Source organism: Mus caroli, unplaced genomic scaffold (genome assembly GCF_978045245.1).
Source record: "Mus caroli unplaced genomic scaffold, Mus_caroli_1 scaffold_15, whole genome shotgun sequence".
NCBI classification, from domain to species: Eukaryota; Metazoa; Chordata; class Mammalia; order Rodentia; family Muridae; genus Mus; species Mus caroli.
In genome coordinates this window covers 91,038,619-91,054,443 of record NW_028227270.1, presented here as the reverse complement: position 1 = coordinate 91,054,443, position 15,825 = coordinate 91,038,619, and positions in this window count along the sequence as shown.

Here is a 15,825-nt window from a genome sequence, read left to right as displayed (position 1 = left end):
GCTGGAGACCAGCAAGCCCCACTGATCCTCCTTTCTGTGCCCACCACAGTGCTGGGGTTCCAGGCATGCAGACAGTTACACCCAGCTTTTCATTTGGGTGGTGGGATTTGAACTCAGATCCTCATGTTTATGATGGAAGTTCTCTTATCCATTGAGCCATCTCTCCAGTATCATTTTTTCCTCCCTTTAAAAGTGTTTGGGGAGAGATGGTTGAAATTTGGGGGCACTTGAGAGGATGGTGTGGAAACCTACCACAGTGAAAATTTCCTGGAATCTATGATGGACCCCATGACAACTCCTAGTGATGGAGGATATGGAGTCTGTGGTGGTTTGAATAGAGTTGGCCTCATAGACTCATGTTTTTGGATGCTTGTCCATAGGAAGTGACACCATTAGGAGATGTGGCCTTATTGAAGGAGGTGTAGCCTTGATGGAGGAAGTGTGTCATTGTAGGAGTGGGCTTCGAAGACTTCTATGCTCAGGCTCTGCCCAATGTGGGATCAGAGACTCCTCCTGACTGGCTGCGGAAGACAGTCTCCTTCTGCTGCCTTTGGATCAAGATGTAGAACTCTCAGCTCCTTCTCCAGCACCATGTCTGCCTGGACGCTGCCATGCTTCCCGCCATGATAGTAATGGACTAAACCTCTGAGACTGTAAGCCAGTTCTAATTAAATTTTTGCTTTTATAAGAGTTGCCTTGGTCATGATGTCTCTTCACAGCAATAAAACCCTAAGACAGAGTCTGAAATGGCCATCTCTTCCAGAAAAGGCTTCCAGTGAGGGCCCCAGCTGCATTCGGTCAAGTTGTTAGCCTAAGGAATGCTATGGAGAACCCTAAACACCCAAGGCTGATGCTAGGGCAGAAGGTCCCACTCTGAAAACTGACAGCAGGCCCCATCACGGAGGACAACATCCACATAGTTCATTGAAAGTAGAGAGGTCAAGCTGGTGTCTGCATGGAGACTTTGCCCCTATGTTCTAGTCTTTTTGGTGCAGGAAGATACTCTACAGGCTAATGAAAGAAAAACCTAGACACCAACCCCACCACAAAACTTTCAACCTACAACCTAGGTCCTGCCTGCAAGATATGCAAAGTTAATCAATGGTGGTACAGAACTTGTAGGAGTGGCCAATCAATATCTGGTTTAACTGAGGCTCACACCATGAGAGGAAGCTCATGTCATACAATACCTGGGTGGCCAGGAGCCTGAGATAGCCCAGAGAACTAGGGCAGAACAAAATATCACACACACACACACACACACACACACACACACACACACCAATGACATAACTCCTAATGGTATTCTGCTATACTCATAAGGTTGGCACCTTGTCCACTCATCATCAGAGAGGCTTCCTCCAGCAGCAGAAGTGAGTAGATGTGGAGACCCACAGCCAGGCATTATGCAGAGAGAAAGTCTAAATTGGAGGTCTCCATCAGGTCCCTCCTCTTGGGAGAGGGAAGGAATGAGTCTAGCAGTCTGAGAGGATGGAGGACACCAGGAGAATATGACCTACTAATAGAATAAGCAGGACTCACATGGGCTCACAGAGAGTGAAGTGGCATGCCTGGGGCCTGCCTGAGTCTGCACTGGGTCCTTGGCATATAGGTTATGGCTATTAGGTTCGGATTTTTGTGGTATTCCTAGCAGTGGGGCAATGTGTCTCTGACTCTCTTGCCTGTTCTTGGGAATCTTTTCCTCCTGTTGGGTTGCCCTCTCCAGCCTCATCTGAGGGCTTTTGCCTTGTCTGATTGCATCTTGTTTTGTCATATCTGGTGGTTGTCTCTCTGAAGCCTGCTTCTTTCTGAAGAGAAATGGAGGGGGAGTGGGTGTGGGAGAGAGGGGAGGTAGAGGAGGAGGGAGCTGTGGTCGGGATGTGGTGTATGAGAGAAAAATCTATTTTCAATTTTTTAAAAGTAGGTCATTTATGAAACTAAGGAGAAAAGCTGAGGTTCTGTCCTTCTACTCCAAAACCAATTACAGTTATTTTGAAGTGTTTATTTGTGTCTTGATTATGTAATTCTGTGTAAGTTGCATGTTCAATTTTACACATTGTTATTTCTATATGTGTGTTATATAATATGATTTAAAAGAGAATATATCCATCTCATTTTGTAGGTTTCTTCTCTGATTTATTGTTACTTAAGAGATTAATTTGGGGGGACTGGAGGGGTGGCTCAATAACTAAGAGGCTTTGCTGCTTCTTTGAGTTCAGTTCCCAGGACTCACATTGGGCGTCTGCCACCTTCCTCTGGCCTCGGCTGGCACATGCACAGAGGTGGCCCACAAACAAAGATGCACCTAAATAAACAATAGAACACATCTTTAACACAAGAATTTTTTTTAATGGTGCTAAGTTTTGAACTGAGAGCCTCACCTGTGGTAAATACGTGCTCTCATGCTACACTCCATCCCATACCCAAGTATAAATTTAAAATTTTAACAAGTTCTTTACTATCTGTGTATCAAACTGTATTCCTCTATGCTTGGAATGCAGCTTGCAAAAACTTTCTCCCATAATAGTTTTTGTGTTGTGTTTGATTGATATTTTTGATGAAAAAATTCATTGGAAAAAATATATATTCTTTTGTGTTTCTACATGCCTTTTAATTCTACCTAATTGATTATACCAACGAACTCCAACTCCCTTCATTAAATGTGGGCCCTCTTGATTTGCCATGTGAAATTCTGACATTTCAAATTACCCTTCCACTTCTGCCTCCTTACTCCTCACAATGTGTTTTAGAATTTTCAGCCTCTTCTTTTCCAGGAAACATGGAATAACTATGGTTATTACACTGAAGTTAAACGCTAAGCCAGAAAGTCTTGTTTTTCTTCTAACAAAGAGGTAAGCTGTAGTCCCGCCTAATTGATGTCCCCGCTGTAACAACATGCCACAGACCAGGAAGCTTCAGATCTCCAGAGCCTAGAAGTCTGAGACCAAGCTGTGGACCGGGTCAGTTCTTATGGACTGTTCTAAGGGAAGGAGCAGCTCCAGGCCCCTCTCCTGGGTCTGCAGATGCTGCAGTCTCCCAGTTTCTCTTCCCACAGTGTCTGTCTTCTGCATGTGTTTGTGTTCACATTTCTCTCTTGCTATAAGGACACCACTTACGTTGGATGAAGGCACATTTTAGTGACTCATTTTAACTTGATCACTTCTGTAGACTCTCTGCCGTTGTTTGTGTTTTATGAGGCAGAGTCTCTTGTAGCCTAGACTTAGTCCAGACTGGCCTTGGCCTTTGCATGTAGCTTAAGCAGATGGGATCCCAGGTACATTTGAATCCATCTGCACCTGGTCATGAATTGAAGTACTGTGATCGAGGACTTCAACATATTGTGAAAGAGCCATGATTTAATCCAAAACAGCATATTAATAGTTAACTTGATGGAATCCTAGGATCCTGTGTTTGGAAAGCATCCATTAATATAATTAATTTTCTTGGAACAGTGTTTCCTGCTTGTATAATTTTCTATTTTAGGTTTTAAATATTCCTACAAGGATCCAACAAGTTAAACTCGCAGTACTTGAAGTGTTTAGGGGATATTCACTTTAACAAATAATTTTGTCCCTTGATGCAGTGCTGGGGACTGAACCCTGGACCTCATCAAGGGCTATGCAAGCACATCACTACTCAGCTATGAGCAGAGCCCAGAAGATCTTTGCTAAGAACGTCTTATCATTATGTTCAGACAGGAAGCTAGTTCCATTGTTGCATCATTATTTTTGATCTGCTTTCTTCTTTCATTCTTGGAACTTTAAAAATTAGCTTTAACTTTTGATTTCCTTTGGAAATTTGATAGTATTTATTTGTATTACTTTTCTGACAATTTAATTTTTTTTAAAAAATTTATTTATTTATTATATGTAAGTACATGTAGCTGTCTTCAGACACTCCAGAAGAGGGCGCCAGATCTCGTTTCGGATGGTTGTTAGCCACCATGTGGTTGCTGGGATTTGAACTCTGGACCTTTGGAAGAGCAGTCGGGTGCTCTTAACCACTGAGCCATCTCACCAGCCCCAACAATTTAATTTTTAAACTTAATTTATTGTTGACTTTAAGTAACATCTTTAATTGGCAATATGTGTGGAACTTTTTTGGTTGTTTTGTTTTTGTCTTTTTGGAGTCCCAAGTAGCCCAGGCTGGCCTCTGCTAAGGTTGGCCTTATTCAGATCCTCCAACCTCTGCCTCCCAGTTGCCGGCATGACTGGTAAGCATTGACATATTTGGCTCCTTTTCTAACATTTTTGAACACTTATTACTTAAACGATGTTTATTTTTATGGGTCTTATACAAATTGGTGAACATTTTCCCTACAGGTGGAATACAGGGTAAAAAGAATGCTGGGCCGGGCGTGGTGGCGCATGCCTTTAATCCCAGCACTCGGGAGGCAGAGGCAGGCGGATTTCTGAGTTCGAGGCCAGCCTGGTCTACAAAGTGAGTTCCAGAACATCCAGGGCTATACAGAGAAACCCTGTCTCGAAAAACCAAAAAAAAAAAAAAAAAAAAAAAAGAATGCTGTTGTTTTCGTTGAAAATTTGATACTTTTTTACTTTTAAAAAATAAAGTTGCTTTGGGATGGGTGGAGGCACAATCAGAGATGAGACTAACAGCAGTGTATACGTGCATGCATATGCGTGCCTATGCATGCCTATGTGTGTGCTTGTATGCCTGCATATACGTGCATGCATATGTCTGTGTATGCATGTGTGCGTGCTTCCCTAACCAGGCTCTTCCGAAGCCTAGCACAATCATGCCAGCTTCTATTTTGACTTAACTGCTGATGATCCACAGATGACCCCTCACCTGGACCCGAGTATTGCCCTCGGTGTGAGGCTGTCTCCCTCAGAAGTTACAACTTCAGAAGTCACTGAGCAAGCGCCAGCATAGAGAGCACAGGACGGTGGGCCTTTTGTCTGCAGAGCAGGTGTAATGGCCCTTGAGGATCTCACTGAAGCTAGTAGCCTTGTTCACCTTCCCCGCCTCAGCCCTCTCTTGCTTCCTTACCTCTCGTGTCCATGTACCATTTCCATCCACAGGGTCCCCATCAACACACTTTCTTATTTGCTAACATTCTCCCTCCTGAGACACCAGGAACCATCTTTCAATTTCTCTAGCACATTCTTGGTTCCAGGGCAGTATGTAGAGACCCTTCCTGTAAATCAAGCACAGGTGTCTTTCCAGGCAATTGCAAGGGCTCCGCTTTCCTGTTTTTGTAGTTGCTAGGGCGTTAGTGCTAGGCTGGAGTGTAGCCTTGTTTGCTCCTGTGACCACAGGTCTTTGTGAACATTATAGATCATCTAGCTCTTCACAATGACCTTGACAAATGGAAACCAACTGCTCTGGGGAAACTGAAAAACAAGACAGCCACAAATAATTTGGTTTGGTCACAGAGACGCTAGGACTCCTCATCATCCTCAGCAATGATATGGGCGGCCACAGACATGGGAAAGGGCTTTGGAATAGAAATTTCAATGCAGGACAGTATCTGCTAGCATGTGTCTAATAGGGCCATCTTTGCGCTATGTTACAGTGTACTTATATTTTCCTTCATAAATGGCATACAGAATGGTAGGATATTTATGTTTTACAGCATCCTAGCTTTGACCCTATACTTTCCAAAGACCACTTACGGATATTACTAAGCCACAGATCAGACAACCTGAACTAATATGGTATCATCTAATATATTTTGCCTCAGGAAGCATGGAGACAGCAGTTTCATAATAGTGTGAAATTACGACTGCTGATCACATATCTTTCTTCAATTTTCCCAAGGTGTTTGTTTTGTTTTGTCTTGTTACTGTTGCTGGTTTTTGTTTTGACAGAGTCTGTATGGTTCTAGTGTGCTTGGAACTCTTTATGTAGACAAGGATGGCCTTGAACTCAGAGAGATCTCCTTGGTTCTGCCACTTGTGTGCATGAGTCCTTGGAGGCCAGGAGAGGGTATTGGATCCCCTGGAGCTGCAGTTGCAGGCAACTTTGAGTTACCCAATGGAAGTCCTGAGAAAGGAACTTAGATTGTATGCAAGAGCAGCCAAGTGCCCTCAACTGATGAGCCATCTCTAGCCACAGCTTATGGGTTTGTCTTTTTAATTTGGGGGGGAGGTGTTTGTAGTTTTTTTGTTTGGTTTTTATTCTCTCTGTGTCAGAAATTGCAATGTTTGAAAAGGATTTTTCCAGAAAAAAAAAAAAAAAGGATTGGCACTGTTCTTTCTAGAATTCACGTGGAAACCTGACACAGAGTGGGAGATGTTGGGGAGATCCTGTGAGAGGCCGAGATCTCCAGTACTCCTGACTTAACCCCTTATCTTATTGCTTGTCCTAATTTAAGAATTTGTATTTATTACTAGAGGTTTTTTTTTTTTTTTATCATCTGCTGGCCATCTACCACAGCAGGAATCATCAAATTACAGGCCACAGATCAAATCTCACTGCCCCTACACACTCCAGCTGTACCAGTTCACAATTCTATAGCTACTGTTAAGCCACAGGACAGAGTTGAGTAATTGTGAAGCGGCATGTGACTTCCGAAGCCTGAAATACATATGATCCTACCATTAAAGGGAAAGTTTCTGACCCATGCTCCAGACAGAGTCTAAGGATTTCCATTCAGCTCAGCTGTTACATAATGTGCCCAAAGCCACCTACCTCTGCTGTGACTGACCCCATATCAGACACTGTCACTCTGTGTGCATCTTTTACACACAACAATCTTTAAGCCCCACAACAATCATTTCTCTTTGCAGATGTGGAATCCGAGGTTCAATATCCTATCCAAGACTGGAGAGTGGAGAGCCAAAGTGGGACTTGACTCAGTCAGTCTCAAGCCAACACGGTGGAGATGCAGCTTTGCCTCTAAGTGTCGCACTATTTAACTCCTTTCGGGTGTGGGGGATTGAACCTAGAACCTCCTAGATGCTAGACCACTGAACTTAATTCCCAGCCTTTGAGCGTTTCATTATTAAATATATTTTTGGTCAAGGATTCTCTCAGGAGCCCCGATTTGATCCTTGCTTCGAAACTAGTCATGAGAATCCACAGTAACAAAGGAACACAAGGTTGTCCCTAAGGCAAGGCTGGCATTTGACAGACTCATCTTGGGCTCTTCAGTGCTAGTATTTTTTTTTTCCTTTTAGTCTTAACACATGTGAAGACATTGTTGGCCTAATACAGCAGACCTGGCAGGGATGCTCTGGGTCTTGATTATTCTCTGCAATCTGTCATCTATGCTTTGTGTAGGCGAACAGGCAAAAGATTTGGGTTTCTTTTGCAAGTCCATTAAATAATTCCATTGGGTTGGTTAGAAACATGTACTTGAAAAAAAAAAGAGAGAGAGAAACTGGACAGACTTTCCCTACTGTATTTCTTCTTGACCTTTGAACATAGAACACTGAAAAGTAATCATCATTTTATGATACTCAAAGACTCTTTTTTTTTTAAAAGTACAAGTAGCCCATGTCAAGTAGGTAGATTATCCACTTTCAGACTGCGGTCTGGGGTGGTAATCCAGTCTGAATTCAACAGTCAGGTGGAATTTAAAGGGACTAGAAAGACAGGCACAAAGAGCAGGAAGACAGACAGTTATAAAGCAGAAAGAAGAGTTAGAGAGATGGCTTAGTAGGTAGGAGCCCTGGCTGAGCAAGCACAAGGACCCGAGTTGAAATCCCCATAATTCTTACAAAACACTGGGAATGACCATGAATCTTAGTTAGGTTCCTACGATCATAGACACCACGACCAAAAGCAACCTGGGGAGGGAAGGGTTTATTTCATCATACGTTTCCAGGTAACAGTCCATCATTGAGGGAAGTCGGGGTAGGAACTCAGTCATGATTAGAGCAGAAGCCATGGAGGGCTGCTGCTTACTGCTTTGTTTCCCATGACTTGCTCAGTCTGCTTTCTTGTATCACCTAGGGTCACCTCTGCAGGGGCGATACCATTCCCAGTGGACTGGGTCCTCCTCTTTCAAATGGCAATCAAGAAAATGCTCTACAGATTTGCCTACAAGGCAATCTGATAGAAGCTCTTTTCTCAATTAAAGTTTCCCTTCTCATTTGCCTCTAGCTAGCTCATGTTAAAATCACCAAGGACACGGTAGTTAAGTTGTAATCCTGGTGCTTTGTCAGGGCAGGAGGCCAGAGATAGGAGGATGTCTGGGGCTTATTGACCACAAGCCTCGCTTTGGTTTCAGTGAGACACTGTCTCAAAGGAATAATATAGTATGTTAGAGCAGGACACTCGGCATCCTCTCTGGTTCCCGAGGACACATGGCTGAGTACACACACACACACACACACACACACACACACACACACACACACACACTTGTACACACAGACAACAAAGTCAAAATAAGAGAAAAAAGAAACATGAATTCCCCCTTGCAGATGTCCACATGAGCCTTGCAGGCACAGACAAAGGGGGAGACACAGAGGTAGAAGCTGCCACAGCTGTGAGGCTAGTCCTTGGTGTCACCTCACATCTGAGAGCATCACTGGAGCTGTTTCACACCTGGAGAGTGGAGCCCACTTCTGAGGTCTCACCAGGGAAAGAGACACAGCGTGTTTTCAAAGAGGACAGATGTGTTATTCATACGCCAACATGAAACCAAACAGCTTGTGAGGTGAAGCTGTCCGTCCGAGAGCTTCGTAGCTGGTGCGACATTTTATTTACATGTTGGTTTGTTTTCCTCTGGGTAATTCTGTGTTTGCTGTGCATCCAACAGGGACATATGGTTCCTGGCTTGTGAGGCTTTTAATCGACAGCATCTGTAAATGGGATGCCTGCCTTACAGAATGCAGGAGGACAATTTGAGAGCCTTGTGGGACAAGAGGTCCCCTAATAATTATATTTCTGCAAGTCTCCTTTTTCCTCCCAGGCAGTCCTGAGGCAGGCCCTTGTGTCCTAGCAAGTGGCAGGTGAAAATCACACCCGGCAGTCTCTTAGAGTCAGGCACTGACACGCTGGTTCCCAGAAGGCTATTTCTGTAAAGGTGTAAGGTTTGTTTTGTTAAATTACTTTGAGCATACTTCCCATGATTTCAGAGACCCTTTTAACAGGGCCCAAAAGCCAAGTAACAACCTGAACCCCTTGCGTTTTTGTTTGTTTGTTTCTTAAAGAGACAGAGATATGCGAACATGAAGTTGATTAGGTAGGGAGATGGGGAAGGATCTAGGAGGCATTGAAGGAGGGAAATGAATATGATCCAAATATAGTATATGAAATTCTCAAAGAAATAAAAACAGTTTTAAATTTTTCTACAAAAGGTATTAGAGAAAAGTGATCTTCCCTCTCTCCATCTCTCCTCTTTCTGCATATTTTTGTTCTTGAGATAGGTCCTTGCTAGGTAGCCCTGGCTTGCTTCAAACTCTTGACAATCTTCCCACCCCATCTTCTTGAATGTTGGGATTATAGGCATGTGCTACTGCACTCATTTTAGCAAATACAATTTTTAAAAGATTGTGTGTGTGTGTGTGTGTGTGTGTGTGTGTACACGTGAGTTCGAGTACATGCCTATCCATGTAGATGCCAGAGGTCACCTTTGCATGTTGTTCCTCAGAGCCAATCACCTTGTGTTTTGAGACATGATCTGTCACTGCACCCTGGGGCTTGCCATTATACTAGTCTGGCTGGCTAGAGAGCCCCACAAATCCTCTTGTCTGTGTCTTACCTGGGCTATGTGGCACCACGGTGTGATGTGCTATCACATTCAGCTCTTCCCTCTGTGGATTCTGAGGATTGGATTCAAGTACTTAAATTTGCACAACAAGCACCTTATGGACTGAGCCATATCTCTAACACCCGCCCCTTTCCCCCCCTTTTGAGACAGGGTCTCATGTATCTCAGACTGGCTTTGAACTTGCTATGTAGGCAGGAGTGACTTACACTCCTGATCCTCCTGTTTCTACCTCGTGAGAACTGGACTTGCATGGTTTATGAAATGCTAGGGATAGGATGCAGGGCTTTATGAGTGATAAAGGAACATGCTACTGAGTTATATCCTTCACCCTGACATTGTATTATTATAAGAACTTTTTAAATTCGTTATGACATCAGCCTTAAGTGCCCAAAGCACTGCTATCATAATTGCCATGTCTTTCTTTTTTTTTTTGCTTCAAAGCCCTGCAACAGGACAAATACATCAACACATTTATTAATTATCTTTATTTTTGTTCTGCCAGCTTCATCATACCACTGAAAGGAATAATTGCAGAATTATTGGGAACGTCTAATGATGCATTTAATGAGAGAATAATCAGGTGATGTTTCATTTGTACTAAACAGATTGCATTAAGCAGAATAAACAAAGGAATTCACTCACGAAACAGGACTGTGGACTAGGTCAGAGTTAAGAGAGTATATGAACTGAGTGGCCAGCAAATGACCTCAAGGGGGTGCTGGGGAGAGCCACCAAGTGGACTGGGGAGAGCAACGTGAGCCAAAAGAAAGTGGCACTGCTTTTCTGGCTCATTTAGAATAAAGCAGTGACTTCAAGTGGTTGGTTACAGGAAGACGGTACAGCTTACTGGCTTGGTAAACTACAGTTTCCACCATCACAAACATGGGCATTCTCTTCGTCCATTTTCTGCTACTATCTCAGGGTCCCACAGACGAGCTATGTGTCAGAGGTCTCAAGGTTGGGGAGCCTACCATAGGAGGAGTGTCCAATGAGGTTCCCCTTGTTGAATCACAATGTGGCAGAAAGCATCAAAAGGAAATGAAGGGATGAAGGGGGCGGTGTCAGGAAAGGATGGCAGTCTCTCAGTAACTGAAATTTAATCTATCCTCACAGGCAGGGTCGCCAGTCCATTCAGAAAAGCAGAGCCATTAGACCCCAATCACCTCAGAGGTTGCAATGATAACTATATTTCAACATAAGGATAGGCGAGGACATTCAAGCCACCACACGTAATGCACAAATAACAACACGAAGATGCCTTGATTTAGGGAATAATCAATAGTGGGAAGAGGACAGAGAGAACACATGTAGGTTCTATTTATTTTAATTTGTTATTTTAAGTCCCAGAATAATTGAACCAAGCCACAGGCATAAGAACACAGAGACACCCTCTGGAGGGCTCTGGGGTCTGAGCAGACTTGCATTTGGTATTCATATCAACTCTCTCCATGTCACTGGCCCCTAAGGCCAGAAATGGTCTCTGATCCTGGGTCCATTATTTTTATTTTAGGGTGTTTATTAAGCATCCAGTGCCCATGCTGTGTGAAATTACGTTTAGACAAGTGACTGGCTCATGAAAGGCCACTGTCCCCAGTGTGGGGCAGGTAACAGGCTGAGGTGACACAGGTACAAACTTTCTCAGGGCACTCTGGTCAATTCTGGAGTTATATATCATGACAGTGGGGGAAAGGGGAAGCTTTAGTGACATCCAAGGTTGTCTTCCTGTAGCCAGTGAAGGTGGATTTCTCCCAATAGTTGCACACTGGGCTGACATTTCATCTAAAAGAAGAAAATATTGTTCAGACATTTGCCCACCTGCTTCCTGCAGTTAGAAGACTGAAGAAAGGAAGAAAGGCCTCTTGGCTTCTAAGGCCTAATAACAGTGTCATATGTCAAAGTGAGGGAGGGTCAGCAAGGGTCTAGGAGGCAGCTCAGTGCTGGCAAGACCTTAACTTTTGCATTGACTAACGCAGTTGATTGCAGCGCTTTGGCCTCAGTGTGGTAGAACAGATTGAACTGTGATCTTTGCAGAATGATGGATGCAAAGAAAGCCAGCAGATGGTTTATAGGGATCTGGCCAAGGCACTAATAGCAACAGAGCCAGTGCTTGCAATTGCTTAGTCAGCTGAAGCCACACACACTACACAGACAAGGGAGTGGGCTGTTCCAAGGTTGTGTAAGGACAGACACAGTACAAGTCCCTGTGGGCCAAAGCAGATTTCACCTAATCTCCTAAGCGCTGGTCCTGCAGGGTCAGCCCTGCAGAGCTGCACACATTCTCTAGGGCTGTCTCCATTCATGTGTGTTCCTAGGATATTATATCACATCTTTGGGTCATATCTGGAGCTCATAAAATTAGAAAAGTGTATGTGTGTAGAAGTTGAATTCTGATACCTACTTTTTCTAGGTTCTCTCTCTCTTTCTCTCTCTTTTAATCAATGATTTTGGCTGAGTATAGAAAGTCAAACTGGATCTGATTAAGAAACCTGACACAGGCAGTTTCCAGTCAGGAGGGGGTGTTGGGGACCACATGTACAAGTACACACACACACACACAAACACACACAAACACACACACATTGAGTATCCTTTATCCAAAGTACCTAAGGCCAAATGTTTCAAATTTTGAACTGGGACCATTTAGCTGATCATAGTGAAATCATGAGATGTCTTAGGGTGGGGGGCCAAGAGGAAAGATGAAATTTATTTACATTTCCTGTGTAGCTCGTACACGTAGTTTGGAGGTGACTTTGTACAGAGTTTACTGTTCCTTCACCTTGACCCCAGCCCACCACGTGAGAGGAGGTGTGGAAAGTTTTGTACGTGCTTGCTCATGAAAGCTCTGATTTGTGAGCATTTTGGTTGCTGACATTTTGATTAAGGATGCTCAACCTGTTAATTATAATCCTAGGCCCCACCCACAAATATTCTGATAGGCTCCTTCCAAATCATTAACTTTTCCAGGGAGGTAGCTTATTAGTATTTCAGTTAGCACAGTATTCAGCTATGAGAAACAGAAAATCCATCTACAGGAGCATAAACAAAGTAAAGAGAAACAATTTTTCTTATACAAGACTGGGAGAGAGCTCTGTGTGAGGCACCTGACGTATAAGCATAAAGACAGAGTTCAGACATCCAGTGCTCATTTAAAAGCCTGGCATGGCCACCTTTAACTCTTAAGTTCTATAGCTCTTTTACGGAGGGTGGGGACTGGTGGGTCCCAGGGTCATGCCTAGTCAGCATGCTGAGTTTCAGTTCAGTTTTTAAACAAAACGTGAAAGAATGAGAGAGAAAGGCCCTTGATGCCACCCATGTACACTCGGATGGCCGAGCACACTGGCATAGAGGCGTATGTGTAACAGAGGGGGAGGAAGGGAGAGGATGGGGCAGGGAAGAGGGTGGGGACGCAGGGACAAGCTTAGGACAGCTGCAGCAGCTCCAACCATCTTGTCCAGACTAAGGAAATGGAAATGCAGAAAAAAAAACACCCATGTTCACCCAATTATCTGCTTCTCAGGGCCTTGAACTGGGTCATGTGGATGTGGTAGTACAGCTATTCTAAATTTATCCCCTACTGGCTTACAAATAAATGAGCCTCAGACTATGGTTATTTTATTTGGCTTTGACAATAACTGGGGGAGGGGGGGTAACCCCAACCTACTTTTCTAACTACTGGTCTGGCTGCCTCCCCAGCGGTATTACCCCCCATCCCCACCCCCTTGCTTGTTGTTTCTCCTGGCCATGTGCTCAAGGCTCATCTCCTCTCACAGGGCCTTGCCTCTTCTCCTCAGTCCTCTCCTTTCTCACCTCTGCTCCCACTCAACCAGGTAACTCGAAACCCGGAAACCCGCCTCTAATCCCTCCAGTAATTAGTAGTGCCATTTTTTATTTAACCAATAGTTTTAAATTAAGGATCAAGGTTTGCATAACAAAAGCTGGTAATCTTTTGAATTCACCTTAGGTTTACAGAATTTAACATCACAATACATAGCAACAGAACAAACCTGCAACAGAACAAACACACCTACTGTGAGGCAACTCCTGCAGGCAAACTGGAGAAGCTGTGAAGAGAAATTGAATTCTGACGCAGGATCTGGAATGGAGAGGAAACTTCCAGCTTCCTCTGCCTGCCTTTCACAAGAGGCCATGTTTGCTTCTGCCTCCACTACTCTATTTTCAATGCTAAAAGCCATCACTACAGTTTGGTTCTTTGAGATAGCCTCAAATAGTAATTCTTAGGCCCCCAGTCAAGACCAGCCTTTGAGTGATTGCATGACCTAGACTCTAGCTAGGTATTTTAGCAATGTGCCATCTGAACACGCCCTGACGATCCTATCTTCATTCTCTAACAGTTCTACTACACACCTTCAACAGTGCATTAAATTTTGCATCAAGAGCAGAAATTCAGTGCTGATCACAGCCTCACTGGGCAGGACATATGGGAAACTGCAGGATATCTAGGCAGCCTCCCATGAGCCACAGTGTAACGGCACAACAATGTACCTTTCTAAAGGCAACCTTTGCAATACAAAGCAATCCACACAGTTTACAAACACTAAGAAACAGTCAGAGACCCATTTTCCCGTGTAGCTTTGCTTCTATCCCATGTGATCCTAGGCAGGGCAGGGGTGCCTCTGGGATTTTAATTTCTTCATGTGTGAAAGGAGGATGCCAGACTGGAAACTTTCTTTCTTTTCTTTCTTTCTTTCTTTCTTTCTTTCTTTCTTTCTTTCTTTCTTTCTTTCTTTCTTTCTTTCTTTCTTTCTTTCTCTCTTTCTTTCTCTCTTTCTTTCTCTCTTTCTTTCTCTCTTTCTTTCTCTCTTTCTTTCTCTCTTTCTCTCTTTCTCTCTTTCTCTCTTTCTCTCTCTCTCTCTCTCTCTCTCTCTCTCTCTTTCTCTCTTTCTTTCTTTCTCTCTCTCTCCCTCTCTCTCTCTGTCTCTTTCTTTCTTTCTTTCTTTCTTTCTTTCTTTCTTTCTTTCTTTCTTTCTTTTTCTTTCTTGTTTTGGTGTTAAATGCCTCAAGATTATTAAGCACAGGTCCTACCACTGAACTGCCTTTGGCTAGAGAAGTTTCTCTCCCTCTTTCCCTCTCCCCACCCTTTTCTCTTTCTTTGACATGAAGTTTTGCTACACACTCCAGGCTAAATTTGAACTCATGATTCTCTTTCCTCAGCTTCTCAAATGCTGCATTTAGGAGGTATGAGGACACAAGATATTTATACACACACACACACACACACACACACACACACACACACACACTGAGGGGGGGTGCACCCACCCATAAGTAACTAAATAAAAATGTAACTTTAAAAAGCTATTTAAAAAGAACATTTTGGAAAACTACACACCAGGAGACTTACACACGGTTTTAACAGGAGGTAACGATGGATTTTTGTGTGTGTGTGTGTGCTTTATTAACATGATCAAAGATAGTCAACATAAACTTTACCACTTTAACCTGTCTTGTAGTCAAATGGCATTGTGGGACACTAATATTAGGGGTGTGATCGTGACTAACATCTGTTTGAAGAATGTTTCCAGGGTTTCAAACTGATATTCTGTAGCCATTACACAGCAGTTCCCTTCCCCCTCCCCTTGGGCCCTGGCTACCGCCATGCTACTTTATCTCTAGAAAGTTGATGACACCTGTGCCTTGGAATGTAGAGTCAGGTCACACTTAGCCTTGTCGCTGATAGTTTCTTTCCTTTCTTTCTTTTTTAAAATTACATTTTTATTATACCAATTTGTGTGTGTGTGTGTCCTATTTTCCTTCTTTCCCTCCTTTCTTCTCTTTCTGTCATATGGCACATTTCCTGAGTTTGTGTGCTGTCTTTGCCAGTGGCTGGTCCTAACTTGCACATTCCAGTTTTACTATGTGTGCTGCTGGGTTGGACACTGGCTTATGACCTAGCCCAAAAGGTTTGTCTATGTTGTAGCATGAATCAGAATTTCATTTCTTCCTAATGCAGAAATGTATTTAGTTATATTGCTTTCTTGACACCCACATCGTATGGCTTGTCCTTTTATACACTGATGGATATTTGGGTCATTTTCTTTTTTGTTATTCCCAAGGATACTGTTATTAATATGGACATAGAAATATTTCTTTGAGATCCTGATTTTGGTTTTTGTTTGTTT